This window comes from Onychostoma macrolepis, chromosome 23 (genome assembly GCF_012432095.1).
Source record: "Onychostoma macrolepis isolate SWU-2019 chromosome 23, ASM1243209v1, whole genome shotgun sequence".
NCBI lineage: Eukaryota > Metazoa > Chordata > Actinopteri > Cypriniformes > Cyprinidae > Onychostoma > Onychostoma macrolepis.
In genome coordinates, this window is record NC_081177.1 from 23575019 (window position 1) to 23590467 (window position 15449).

The 15449-nt window shown below is 38.5% G+C and overlaps 1 protein-coding gene across 3 annotated transcripts in view; it reads right to left on the reverse strand.

Annotated features, from left to right (window-relative positions):
- Positions 1 to 15449, reverse strand: part of samd10b (sterile alpha motif domain containing 10b) — a 98066-nt gene that overhangs the window by 52011 nt on the left and 30606 nt on the right. The gene's annotated exons all lie outside the window — the stretch shown is intronic.

The window sequence follows — 15449 nt, forward strand, 5'->3', positions numbered from 1 at the left end:
TAAGATGTGTCAGGTCATGGACCCGCTGAGCAGTCCAGAAGCCCTTCGAGTGTGTGTGCATGAAAATGTAAATGTGGCACATCAGTATGTCAGTGTCTGTGTGCGATGCCACAACATAATTATCATACATAGGCTCTTCCATGAATGCAAAGTATCTGTAGAAGACAAACCTACAGTGTACAGACTACCTAGTTTTATAAACAGTATAGTGAAGCAGTATGCACTATGCAGTGCGACACAAACATTTCAATAGGTCACATGTACTGCTTATTTTGGCATGCAGCAAGAAGCAATGCACAATACATTCAAAATTTATTTTTTTGAGCATGTTTTACAAGAAAATGCTATTTCAGTCTTTCTACTTCAAAATTTCATGTTTAATTCAATGTGTGACTTGCTATTTCTTTGTAATGATATGTGAAATTTACTATCAATTTCTGAGTAAAAAATCATTTAAAGACAATCCTACACCCATTTATTTTTAATTTAATTTAATTTTCAGGTTAGTCAAATCAATTTAATGTCATGTAAAATGTAAAAATGCATTATGGTAATGAAAATTAGGTGAAAAATGTTAACTTATCATCAAAATAACAATGACAATGCAAAACTATTACGTTACAATGAAACAGCAGTAACGACAGGTATTTTTTTTCCATGTTGTGACATGAGGTACATGAATCTTTCACAGTAAGATCTATTGCATGTATTTACAAAATAAATAAGGTGAATTATCATTTCATGTTGACTTTAATGGTCTTAAAAAAGCTTCAGTTACTTAAAGTCATTTTTATTCTATTTAAATAAAGCTTCGTCCTGCAGAAATAGTACAAAAGTAGGATGCAAATATGCTATTTGTACCATAGTCGTAATCTCTCACTTTTCCCTTTCCACCGTTCACAATCCTGAGCTGCTTTAACCAAACACCCAACTGCAAATAAAAAACTACCAATGTGCTTATAAAGGTCACTGGTCTTTCTTTTCCTTTCTCTGACCTTCTTCTACCCCCTGCTATCTCTCTCTTTCTGTGTATCTACCTCTCCCAGTTGGCTTTCTTATGTAAGCCCTTTTTCCAGCATTGCTAATGTGATTAGTGCTACGGCGAGCACTTGGCAAGTACAACATATTTAATGAAGGGTAAAAGATGATACCAGCGCATATCAGCACGTAAGAGATTAAAAAACAAGAGCGCAAGTCAGTGAGAAAGAGAGAGGGAGCAAGAGATCAAAAGTGGGGAAAGACTGTAAATAATACATTAATGGCCATTCACGAAAAAAAAAAAAAAAAACACTGACAAAGGACTGAGGTGGCCCTACACAGCTTTGCATAGATTGTCATTGCATGAAGAGCTAAAGTCCATTGTGTTTCAAACTGTGCTGTAGTCGCCGCTAGCTCTGTGTTAACTGAAGTACTATAAAAGCGACTGTGGGAAAATGGAAACTCTGGGAAAACCGGCCTGGAGATGCTGACAGCTAAAACAAAAGTGTTTCCACCTATCAAAACCATCCCAAAGGGCAGGTCAAGTTCATAGTGTAATCATGGGGTGATGGGAAAGAGGGATCGTGGAGCAGTTTGTCAGGGTTCAGTGATGCGTTTCCTGTGTCTGCTTTCCTCACTGTTCTTTCTCTCCTGGGCGGACAGGAAAACGAAAGCCGAAGGCTTATTACTGCCAATCAAATCCATAGGAGGCAAAAATTAGAGCTCACGACACACTGAGATGGATAAGAAACACATCCCATCACTCATAGTAAGGGGTGTGGTTAAAGACCGTACAGCATCTGTCAGTCATCCACAGGGGGCTGCGGCTGAGAATGATATTTTCTCTGGATATCCTGCTGGATCCACCCATGTGTCCAAATTACTATGTGTCAGCATTTCAGTCGGATTCAAAGGATACGAATTTCCACTTGACATCGCAGAAGACAACACTGGTTGCATCTGAATATGCCTATTTCCTTTCTACGTAGTAGGTGAAAAATTGTAGTATGCAACATATTGTGACACACATATAATGAGCTCTTGATCCTAAAAGAGTTTGATGTTAGCATGTTGCTAAGCTAACGATGTGATGATAAACACAACACAAACATAAACAGCACACTGAATTACATTTAACTCTTTACATCAATATTTTTAGTACTAAATAAAACAGACCACCTTTGTTGAGGTTACGTAATATCACACAAGCAGGGGTGTTGCTCATGTTGACTTTGAGCACAACAGCCCGATTTCGAGTGTAATATTGTTTTTATTCAACAGTTCAATAAACAAGTTGATATTGACTAACTTAGATTTTGTAGACACAATATTTAGAGCTATTTTGTCTATTTCTAATCCACCAGTGAACATATATGAACAAAGCCACTGCAGAATAAGCCACTGTGCATCTCCAACCAACACAGTGATGTTAAGGAATTAATTGGTTAAAAGAATGACTCACTCTTGAACACTGGATGAATCTAAAATAACAATGTATCCTCATTCACTATTCCTTCCATCAGTCCACTAATACAGTCCACTGAATGAGTGAATGAAAACGAATGAGTGAATTCAGACACAGAACGCACCGTAAATGTTATGGACACCATCTTCTAGCATTAAGATGTTGAAATTCATTTGTTACGTTGTTCACAGTGTATGTATTTTCATCATTGAGTATACAGTACGGTTTTAGTCTATGGTTTCAGACACTGCTACAAATAGCTGTTGACTCAAATAGTGCATTATATAACGATATATATGGGGTGACACAAATGCTCAAATTTGGAACCACATACTACTCTTACCATTTTTACTATATATTTCTATGGAAGAAACAGTAATAGTAGTATGATAGTATGAAATTCAGAATTCAGCAAAAGTCATTTGTTTCAACTCATTTCAACAAATGAATTAGTGTTGTTAAATGAAACTGTTAAGTTACTGATTCAGTGACTCACTTGTCTCCACCTACTGGCATAATGATGTAGTTTACAGTAAAAGGAAAAATCCCCACCACTAATACAATCTTGGCCATTCACATTCGACGACTAGAATAATATATTAGTATAGTTTACTATATATCCTGGAAGATGTAGTTTGTACTATAGGTTTGCACATACATGCAATACAAAGAAGAAATTGCTGATTTTGGTAAATGTTGGTCAAGAAATATATGTCAGAAGAGGCACTCTCTGGGCATCTGTTGACTTTAATACTATGATGCTGTGTTTCTTTGTATTTAAGACAATAGTGTAGATAATGGCATGCTGGTGGAGACAGTCGGGTGTAATAGTGGGAAGCGAGATGATTTCTGAACCTCACTCAGGCTTCTCATCAGGCTTCAGAATGTGACCTTGGCCAGAATTGATCTTCAATTAAGCGTTCAAGTCGCACAGTGTGAAGACAAAGGGGGTCTCGACACCACCATCAGGAGAGGGGAGGAGACAGACAGCAGAGGTCAAATGTGGACAAAAGTCTGAATATTTCCATTAAATATTCTGGGAGAGAGATGTACAAAGCTCTTTGAGTGCTGATGCAAGGCACTAAACCGCTTAGATACATGTAATAGAAGACAAAGACAGAGAGAGAGAGAGATGGAAACAGGCAAGGACAGCTAAGTTAATGCAGAGAGAGAGAGAGAGAGAGAGAGATCCAATGGTAAATGCTTTCAACCCTGAAGAAAGAGTCACTCTCCTGCCTGATGTGATTGATGGAATGGCTTAGATCTTCTCCTGCCACCGCAAAAAAAGATTAATCATGAAAGTTTCCAAACTTCGTTTGACATTTCCTTGCCTTTTTTTTAACAGTCATTAGCAAGCAATTACCCTGCGGTTTGGTGTGGCTTGTGGGAAGGTCATACCAAGTCAAAGCCCATCATGGTAGATTACCGCAGCACTTTTGGAAAAACTTATTCCTTCCTAAAGAAAGTAATACACTACTAAACTTTCCCAGAGGCTTCAAGACTCTTTCACCTGTAAACCAATTTGGCATCTAAATCCCTTGCTGCTACCTTCCCCCATGAAAATGGCACTTACTTCCTGAAGTACCAGAAAACTAAAATAAATACATGTGTGAAAAAAAAAAAATGAAAAAAAATGAACAAATTATAAGTCACACATACATATGCATATTTTCTGCATAAACATTACCAGTAAAAGTTTGGCCACACCTGCTCTTTAGATTTTACATTACTATTTTAGTATAAATTAATACTTTATTTTTACTCATATACATTTTAGAATAATAGCAAAGTCATTAAAAATATGAAATATACAAAAGGTATACAAAAAGCATAGGAATTATTAAATTAGGAATTATGTGGTGACTAAAAATAAAAAAATTAAATAATAAAATGCTTCTTTTTTAAGAGCCGATTGTTATTTTACAAATACATAAAACATTAAATGTATACTACTGTACCTTTCAAATGTTTATTCGATTTGTTAATGTTTTGACAGACAGACGTCACTTTTGATCAGCAAGGCTGCATTTATTTAATCAAAAATACAGTAAAATAGCAATATCAATAAATATTTTTGCAATTTAAAATATCAGTGTTCTATTTGAATATATTGTAAAAAATATATATTTATAATAAAAATTAATGAAAATGTATTTTTTTCGGCAGGATTCTTTGATCAATAGAACAGCATTTATTTAAAAAAACAAAAAAACTTTGTAACATTAAAAAATCTTTTATTTCACTGTTTTTATGTCACATTTGATTAATTTAATGCATACTTTCTGAATAATAAAACTATTAATTTCTATTTTAAAAAAATTGAAGAAAACTTCTGGATGGCAGTGTATGTCAACATAACATAGTATTGGTAAAAAAAGTATGTTAAAGTGTCTTTAAAAATGTAAACTTTTACTACTTAAACCACATTTAACATGAAATTAAATATACCACAAGCTAATAGAAAACAGTCCTGAGATTACCTTTTCAATATACAAGTCTTTTCCATATCAGCATGTCTTCCAGCTAGTGGGTGTTCAATCCACGGTTATGGAGTATTTACCATGGGGAAGTCCTGCGGACACTATCTTGAACCCCAGAAATGAAGCATGAAATTATTCCATCTTGACCCAGCTCTAGAGAGCAGTTTAATCATGTCGAGAAAAATACCGTAAAAATATAAAGTTGTTCTCAAAGAATGTGTTGTCAGACTTCATCCATAAAAACTAGCTTTAGAACTGGCTGGCAGAGTGAATAGTCCCATCTCTCTATTTTATTTTTTACTTCAAGACCTCCAAAGGAAACTCTTCTACCCCACAAAGGCAAGCAGATACAATTTCAGGTCCATCATGAATTTTGCTTATGTAACTGGTGATTCTTCAGCACACATCCAATTTGGTCCTGAAATAAATGACTAGATTTATCATTTATCCGACACAAAGTCGACAAAACATGGTTAAACCTCAGAAGTTCCAGTGAATCTCAAATACTGACATGAGCCAAAGCAGCTTAAAACTTTGAAAGTTTCTAGAAGAATTAGACATTAAAGTTCAACTCAAACCACACACAGGCCACACCTGACACATAATCTCCACTTGAGGGTTGTTCAGTTTGTCACATCCAGTGACCTGCATGGCTAAAAAAAACCCCACAGATGTCTGTTTAGATCTATGAATCTCTCCATGCTGCGAAATAGTCAGTCTGCTGGAGATCAGATCTCTTCGACAGCCAACAAATCAACCCAGAATGGAAGAAGATTGACAGGGCAGAGGCATTAAGAATAACAGGAGATCTCCCGCTGAAAAGACAAGCCTGAGACGGCCTCCGTCCACAGAAAGAAACATCATTAAACGGGGAAAACAAACAACACAGGAAAGGATTATTCACTACGACATTGATTTTCTGACCAAAAACAACATTCCTACAGAAGCTGGTTAATAGCAAGGAAAATAAATCTTCCATGCTGAGAAACATATATTTATTCAGCTAGTTCTTAAGGTAAGGATAAGGTAAAGTAAGGTTATTAGTCTTATGAATCTACAACTACACTAAGGTACTTAATCACAATGTATATGTAACACTTTAGCATGGACCAGTTCTCACTATTAACTAGCTGCTTATTAGCATACATATTACTAACATTTTGGCTGTTTATTTGTACTTATAAAGCACATATTTTGCAAGACCATATTCTACATCCCTAATCCTACACTGTAAAAAATACAATTAATGTACCGTTCTTCGTAAATACAGTTGAATACTGTGAATGATGATACCTTTGCAGAGCAAATTATTAATCGCAAACTACTGTTTCATTTTATGGTATAAAACAGTATTTTTTAAGTCTAGTCACGTGTGCGACGCTGAGACCGCTCATAAATCCTCAGAGCAAAACCACGATGCATCATGATTTTATTCCTCCCATCTGAGCAAAATAACAACGGATCAAGTGTATTCAGAAGTAAAGGTGTACAGAAATATTAAAGAGCAAAGGAGGAAGAGTTCAAGAAGATGATTTTTTCGCCCCGACTGTGAGCTGCCAGCACCACCAAACTGAACAACATATTCCGGAGTTTTCCTCGTCGCCTACTTAAGGTAAGTGCAATTTTATCATTGTCATTGTTACCCTGTGGTAGTATTTACAAAATTTTATATCTTATGTGAGTGTTTACAGAATAGAATAGAATATAGGGACTGATACTTCGATACTCATCATTGTTGTTTTAGCCATGCCAAGTTATGAAAAGTACTGATCTGCAGCAGTTTTGATACTTATAGTAAATGGAGAGACAATATATTGCTCAAAACTGTATTGAAAATGCATGAATAGGGTGCTGATAATAATATTTGATACTGTTTCAGGATATTAACTATTTTTGTCTGTATCAGTTGCTGGTGATGAAGCCACAACTGGAGAATGGATGAGCAGCATTGAAAACCATGTCATCTGTGAAGGTGTCTGCCAAAGCTTCATCAAATGGGAGGCTGCAATGTTTAACACTTACTACGTCTTCAACTTACAGTACTAAGAGGAAGCCTCAAGGACACTGGAGTTTGTTCAAAGGTAAATATTTTTTCGATATTGTGCCCCTCTTCCCAGCTCTGTTCATAACTGTTCATGTCATTTACTATAAGCTGTGCTGTATATTAGAAGATCTCTCTTGTTCCTATATCAACTTTATAATTGCAGTTGTTTAGTTTGATCGTGAATTTACATTTACATTTAGTCATTTTGCAGACGCTTTTATCCAAAGCGACTTACAATTGGGGAATACATGAAGCGATTCATCTTGAAGAGGCAATCTGACAAACGAAGTGCTTGTAACACCAAGTCTCAGGCATTGTTTAAATAAGTACAAGCTAGCAAGGGAAGGAATAAATAAGGAAAAATATATATATATATATTTTTTTTTATTATTTTTTTTTATGAGTAAGGTGTAGTCAAGTAGTGTTGAAAGAAATGAGTTTTCAGCTGTTGCTTGAAGATTGCCAGGGATCCCACACTCTGAATATGGGTGGGAAGATCATTCCACCAGCCAGGAATGGTGAACGAGAATGTTCTGGAGAGTGATTTTGAGCCTCTTTGTGATGGTACCACGAGGCGTCGCTCACTAGCAGATCTCAGACTTCTGGAGGGGATGTAGATTCTTAATAGTGAGTGCATGTAGGCGGGTGCTGAGCCTGTGGTTGTTCTATAAGCAAGCATTATTGTCTTGAACTTGATGCGAGCTGCGATTGGTAGCCAATGCAATGAGATAAATAGAGGTGTGGCATGGGCTCTTTTGGGTTCCTTGAAGACCAGTCGTGCCGCCGCATTCTGAATCATTTGTAGAGGTTTGACTGTGTTTGATGGAAGTCCAGCCAGAAGAGCATTACAGTAGTCCAGCCTAGAAATGACAAGGGCCTGGACAAGAAGTTGTGCAGCATGCTCCGTCAGAAAGGGCCTGATCTTTCTGATGTTGTGTAGTGCAAACCTGCAAGAACGGGCAGTCTTTGCAATGTGGTCTTTGAAGGTCAGCTGGTCATCAAAGATTACACCAAGATTTCTGACCGAAGTTGATGGGGTAATTGTTGATGAACCTAACTGGATCGTGATGTCATGCTGTAGAGTTGGAGCGGCGGGAAAGACAAGAAGCTCAGTCTTTGCCAGGTTGAGCTGAAGGTGATGTTCTTTCATCCAAGCCGAGATGTCCGCCAGGCAACCTGAGATCCTTGCAGCTACCGTTGTATCATCTGGTTGAAAGGAGAGATAGAGCTGTGTGTTATCAGCATAGCAGTGGTAGGAGAATCCATGTGCCTGTATGATGGGACCCAGTGATGTAGTGTATGTGGAGAAGAGGAGGGGTCCAAGAACCGATCCCTGAGGAACTCCAGTGACCAGTGTATGTGCTTTGGATACCTCCCCTCCCCAGGCCACCCTGAAAGACCTACCAGTGAGATAGGATTCAAACCAGCGAAGTGGAATTCCAGCGATGCCCAGTGATGAGAGGGTGGAGAGGAGTATCTGATGATTGACAGTGTCAAACGCGGCAGATAGATCCAGCAGAATGAGGACTGATGATTTGGAATGGGCTTTTGCACTGCAGGGCTTCAGTGACCGAGAGAAGCGCAGTCTCAGTTGAATGGCCACTCCTGAAACCTGACTGTTTAGCGTCCAGTTTGTTGTTTTGTGAAAGAAACAATGAGACCTGGTTGAAGACAACACGTTCAAGTGTTTTTGCTATGAATGGAAGGAGAGAGACAGGTCTATAGTTTTCTATAAGAGAAGCGTTTAATGTAGGTTTTTTGAGCAGTGGGGTTACCCGAGCCTGCTTGAACGCAGTGGGGAAGTTGCCTGTGAGGAGGGATGTGTTGATGATGTGTGTGAGTGCCGGTAAGAGCGTAGGAGAGATTGCTTGCAGAAGGTGTGAGGGGATTGGGTCAAGAGGACATGTTGTAGGATGGTTGGAGAGGAGAAGTTTGGATACTTCAGCCTCCGTCAGGGGACAGAAGGAGAAGATGGGAGTTTTAGCAGTGGATGTGGTTGGTTGGGGGTCCTGTGTGCGTGGAGGTGAGAACTGATCACTGATCGATCTAGTTTTGTCTGTAAAAAAAGTTGCAAAGTCATCAGCTGTAATAGAAGTGGTGGGAGGTGGTGGAGGGGGACAGAGGAGAGAATTATGTGAATTGATGTTTAAGCTGTGCATTCAACTGGGTTTATGTGTTATCTCACTGCATGTTCTTGAATAGAGTATACTGTAATTCTCTCTCTTTAACTTCCACTGCAACTCTCTCTTTATTTGTTTCAAACAAAGAAGCATCGCAAAGCACAGCTTTAATTAATGGGACATTTCAGACTGAACATGTCACTGCTTACCTATACACATGGCTGGTGTAACAATGTTTGAGTTTTTTTAATTTTTTGCATATTTGTCACACTTGAATGATTCAGATCATCAAATTTTAATATTACACAAAGATAACCCGAGTAAATACAAAATGCAGTTTTGAAACAATGATTTCATTTATTAAGGGAAAAATTATGTCCAAACCTGCCTGGCACTACATGAAAAAGTAATTGCCCCCTAAATCTAATAACTGGTTGTGAAAGCTGGTTGTTTGCGATAACTGGCAATGAGTCCTTCACATCGCTGTGGAGGAATTTTGGCCCACTCTTCTTTGCAGAATTGTTTTAATTCAGCCACATTGGAGGGTTTTCGAGCATGAATGGACCATTTAAGGTCATGCCACAACATCTCAATCGGATTTAAGTCCAGACTTTGATTTGGCCACTCCAAAACCTTAATTTTGTTTTTCTTGAGACATTCAGAGGTGGACTTGCTGGTGTGTTTGGAATCATTGTCCTGCTGCATAACCCAAGTGCACTTGAGCTTGAGGTCACAAACTGATGGCCGGACATTCTCCTTCAGGATTTTCTGATAGAGAGCAGAATTCATGGTTCCATCAATTATGGCAAGTCATCCAGGTCCTGAAGCTGCAAAGCAGCCCCAGACCATCACACCACCACCACCATGTTTGACTGTTGGTATGATGTTCTTTTTATGAAATGCTGTGTTGGTTTTACGCCAGATGTAACGGGACACACACCTTCCAAAAAGTTCAACTTTTGTCGCGTCAGTCCACAGAATATTTGCCCAAAAGTCTATAATCAAGATATTTTTTGGCAAATGTGAGACGAGCCTTTGTGTTCTTTTTGGTCAGCAATGGCTTTTGCCTTGGAACTCTCCCATGGATGCTGTTTTTGCCCAGTCTCTTTCTTATTGTTGAATCATGAACACGGACCTTAATTGAGGCAAGTGAATCATCATTACGCTCTTGGAGTAATTTTGGTAGGCCGGCCACTCCTGGGAAGGTTCACCACTGTTCCAAGTTTTCTCCATTTGTGGATAATGGCTCTGACCATGGTTTGCTGGAGTCCCAAAGCCTTAGAAATGGCTTTATAACCCTTTCCAGACTGATACATGTAAACTATTTTGTTTCTCATCTGTTCTTGAATTTCTTTAGATTGCAGCATGATGTGTTGCTCTTTAAGCATACTTCACTTTGTCAGACAGGTTCTGTTTAAGTGATTTCTTGATTCAACAGGTCTGGCAGTAATCAGGCCTGGGTTTGGTTAGTGAAATTTAACCCAGCTTTCTAAAATAATGTGGTTAATCACAGTTCTTTCATGATTTAATAGGAGGGGGCAATTCATTTTTCACGTAGGTCCAGGTAGGTTTGGACAGCTTTTTTCCCTTAATAAATGAAATCATCATTTAAAAACTGAATTTTGTATTTACTTGCATTATCTTTGTGTAATATTAAAATTTGTTTGATGACCTGAATCTTTTAAGTGTGATAAATATGCAAAAAATAAAAAAAAATAAAAAACAGGAAGGGGGGCAAAAACCTTTTCACGGCACTGTAATTGATGACAGATTTTTTTATTTTGGGGTGAGCTAACTGTGGGATTACAAATTTATTTGAAGTTTAATTTAGATTCCAATGTAATAGTGTACAAACTGAAGAAGTTATATACCTTGTATTTAGCATTTAAGGTGAAAAATGGTGACATGAGTCAGATCACTACATCAGATGCAAGAGGTCCCTGCCAGTTCCTGTTCTCCTATTGTAAGTGAAATGAGCCAAATGAGCCAGACTCAAATCTTTTGTTCTGCAAATGGCTTTCGGAGCCCCCTGGCCCAGACATGAATCGTTAGACTGATTGGATTATCAATGCAATCGAGTGTTGTTGATTGGGTCTGTCTTTCTCATTTGCATGCTTTGTTTAAAGTCACCCAGGTGCTTTGTTTCCATTCCTAAGCACTGCCCCCTAAATGTATATACACTACAATGTATCACTGCTTTTAGTTAGACTTGGATGACTACAGCGACGCGCAGCGAGTTCTCAATAAAGAGTAACTTCTGGATGAAAGATATCCCAACGTCTCCTGGTCTCTGCTTCGTAGAAGAGAAAAGTTCACAACAGATGGTGCCGTGACCCGGATAGAGTTCCAGCTTCCTCACCTGAATCCAGATTGAAAACTTCAAGCTCAAACAAAGATCTGCTTCCAGACTTCCTCTTTTGGAATCCAGCGAAAACTTCTAGCTGAACAAAGATTTCCAGACTGAATTTTTCACTCAACCAAGGTTGTGGTGAGTGCTGTCTCTAATCCAAAAGAACCTTTAAGACCAGTACAAATTTGTTTATCCTCTGCGCCGTCAGAGAAGAGTTAACAGACAGCTGTAGGGTTTGGTTAACTAAATTATCCTGTAAAAATGTACTTTTAGAGATGAAGGTTACATCATCTAACAGAACAATGAGCTTCAAGCTAGAGTATCCTCTTTGACTAAGAAATTGAACCGCAACAAAGCTTCAGAAAAAACTGATGTGGAAGAAGTTAGTCAACCGGATAACAATTATCCTGATTTACAAGCTTTCTTTGAAAGAGATGTAGCTCTCCAATCAGTAATTGATGTGCCTGTAGATTCAGTGAAGGTATGTGGCGTTAGATCTCAGGGAATTGAGGGAATTGAAAGTGTTGCTCCCAACTCTTCTGTTGTCCAAGTACAAACTGTGGCCAAAGCGCTAGGACCTAAAGATATAGAGAGGCTATCCCAGAGCTTACCCTCAGCACGCACAGATTTTTCTGAATTTAGAAGAGCATTGATCAACAAAATGCGTCTCTACGACATGTCGTTAGCAGAAGTCACACAGCTGATGTCACAAATTCTAACTGAATCTGAATTCAACAGTTTTGAGTCTGCTGTTACTTCTGAACTACAACATGCCAGTAAAGGTGATTTGAGAGAAGGTGTTTTGAAAATTCTAAAGAATATCATGGGACCCAAAATAGACTGGTCCAGAATCACTAACTGTGTGCAAAGGAAAGAAGAAACTGTGAGTGAATACACTGAAAGGTTTTGTCAGTCAGCTGTAACTTACAGTGGAATAGTGGATGATTCTGAAAGTGTGCTTGATGACAAAGGACCACTAGTTCGAACATGGTTTGATGGCCTTTTATCAGAGTACAGATCAGCTTTGCCGTTCTTAGATCTAACATGGTCCACTGGAAGCTTGCAAAACAGCTTGGACAGCTTAGCTACTTGGGAAAGAGACTCTGATGTTAAAGCCAGAGTAAAGATTGCAGCAGCGTCCTTTAAGGTCAACACAGAGAACCGACAGAAACGTAAATGTCCTAAGAAGGAGGGCAGTTGTCATTACTGTGGTAAACCTGGACACTGGATGAAAGAGTGTAGGAAAAGCAAAAGACATTAGGAGAAATTAACAGCTTTACTCAGCTTCTACTCAGTCTACTTGGTACTCTGAAGCAGCCTCTCCCCGCTTCACCGAACTGTTGGAGCAGTTTGCTCAGGTGTTAACTGTTAGGGCTGTGAGTGCTTAATTTCCCAGTAATGTACAACAAAGCTGAAAGATTCTTTGTAAATAAAACTACAGGAAGGTTACTGTCACTTCCTTCCATTGAGAGAATGCTAGTTAAGTACACTCACAGCCTTCAAAGCTATACTACAGCACACTCCAGTCACTCACCTATCCTCTCTGGGTTATGATGTTTGTTATGACTGATGTTCCATTAGAGGATGGAGATGTCACACACTAAAGTTTGCACACCACCTACAGGGATAGGACAGGACACATGGACCAGTGAGGAGCCCCAGGGAAGAACCGGATGCAACAGGCTTCGGGGGCCAACCCTGTGGTGAACACACCCTCATAGGCCTTCCCCATCCACTAGTCCACCCTCACCTCACTGTTCTTTAGGTGTCACAGGAATTAAGAAATAGGGAAAGAAGGAACAACAATAGCAGACGCAGATTGAACAGAGGATACAACCCTAATGTTTGTAGTCTTTAGAACAAATACTGCTGTCTTTTGTTTTCTTTCTTCCTCTGTGCAGATACCACATGATGGCTGTCCTGAGACCCATACGCGCCGAACTCCTCACCTGCGTATGAAGCCACAACCTCTAAAAGACAACGAGACCCACTGCCGAGCCAACTGTCACGGAAGACAGAACAAAGAAAAAATACACAACGCAGAGAATCACATACGAGAACTTCAGTCATCAAGACATTCTTGATCTTTCAGCAAAATTACACCTGATGGCTGAAGATAATTCTTCATGGTTCGGAAACCTGTTAGTATCAAGTGTTTCATGCAACAAATGACTCACGCCCATCACGAGAAATGACAGTTCCAACCAGAAAAGACTATTAAGTACTTCACGGAGCTGCATGTTTGTTTCTGTGTCAGCATGCAGTTCGTCCCTACAGACAATCAACACAGAACAAGTGCTATGTGCCTGTAACGATCACATGTTACAAGGATGAACTTTTAAGTGTCTAAATTTGTATTTTGTGAGAGTTATTAGAACTCTCAAAGGGGGAATTGTGGGATTACAAATTTATTTAAAAGTTTAATTTAGATTCCAATGTAATAGTGTACAAACTGAAGAAGTTATATACCTTGTATTTAGCATTTAAGGTAAAAAATGGTGACATGAGTCAGATCACTACATCAGATGCAAGAGGTCCCTGCCAGTTCCTGTTCTCCTATTGTAAGTGAAATGAGCCAAATGAGCCAGACTCGAATCTTTTGTTCTGCAAATGGCTTTCGGAGCCCCCTGGCCCAGACATGAATCGTTAGACTGATTGGATTATCAATGCAATCGAGTGTTGTTGATTGGGTCTGTCTTTCTCATTTGCATGCTATGTTTAAAGTCACCCAGGTGCTTTGTTTCCATTCCTAAGCACTGCCCCCTAAATGTATATACACTACAATGTATCACTGCTTTTAGTTAGACTTGGATGACTACAGCGACGCGCAGCGAGTTCTCAATAAAGAGTAACTTCTGGATGAAAGATATCCCAACGTCTCCTGGTCTCTGCTTCGTAGAAGAGAAAAGTTCACAACAGACCCTTTAAGGATAATAGTTTGTCAATATTAAATTAAAATCTTGTTTATTTGTATAGTGCTTTAAGAATACATGTTATGTCAAAGTAATATTTATATGGCAGAAATGTACACTTCTAAGATAATACAAATCATGCAGTTAGTTAAATGTCATGTGTTCAGTTAATCTGAAACACGTTAAATCAATATTTGCATGTTGTGATAATAATAATATAAGGAAAATTTGGCAGTTTTGTATGTTGATTCAGAGTTGGCATAATTTTAAGTCCTCACAGGGTTGGTGTCAGTCCTTCTCAGGTGTCAGGGTAATCTTGAATGAGATCATTCTCTGATAATTATAAAATACAGAGGTCATTATTGTCAGGGTTCTGGACTCCGTCTTCTTTCTTTTTTTTTTCTCTGTCCTTCCTGAGTTTCCTTATATGTGACCCTGGACCACAAAACCAGTCTTAAGTCGCTGGGGTATGTTTGTAGCAATAGCCAAAAATACATTGTATGGGTCAAAATTATTGATTTTTTCCTTTTATGCCAAAAATCATTAGGACATTAAGTAAAGATCATGTTCCATGAAGATATTTTATACATTTCCTACTGTACATATATGAAAACTTAATTTTTGATTAGTAATATGCATTGCTAAGAACTTCATTTGGACAACTTTAAAGGCGATTTTCTCTGTATTTTGATTTTTTTGCACCCTCAGATTCCAGATTTTCAAATAGTTGTATCTTGACCAAATATTGTCCGATCATAACAAACCATACATCAATGGAAAGCTTATTTGTTCAGATTTCAGATGATGTATACATCTCAGTTTCAAAAAATTTACCCTTATGACTGGTTTTGTGGTCCAGGATGACATATTTCTATATTGCTTTTTAGGCGCTTCATTGGATTGATCCCTGAGAGAGGAACAAAGGCCAGCCAAGAAGGCTATCCAAGAAGACAAGGAAACTTGTCCATAAAAAGGCTTCAACTGTGAATCCTCATGTGGCAACCTTCACAAAAAAACCTTTTGGACGTTGAGCGAGGCTTTGTTTAGTAATGCAAAGTCAGAGCGTTGTGTTCTGCAACTATAGTAGATGTTCATGTGAA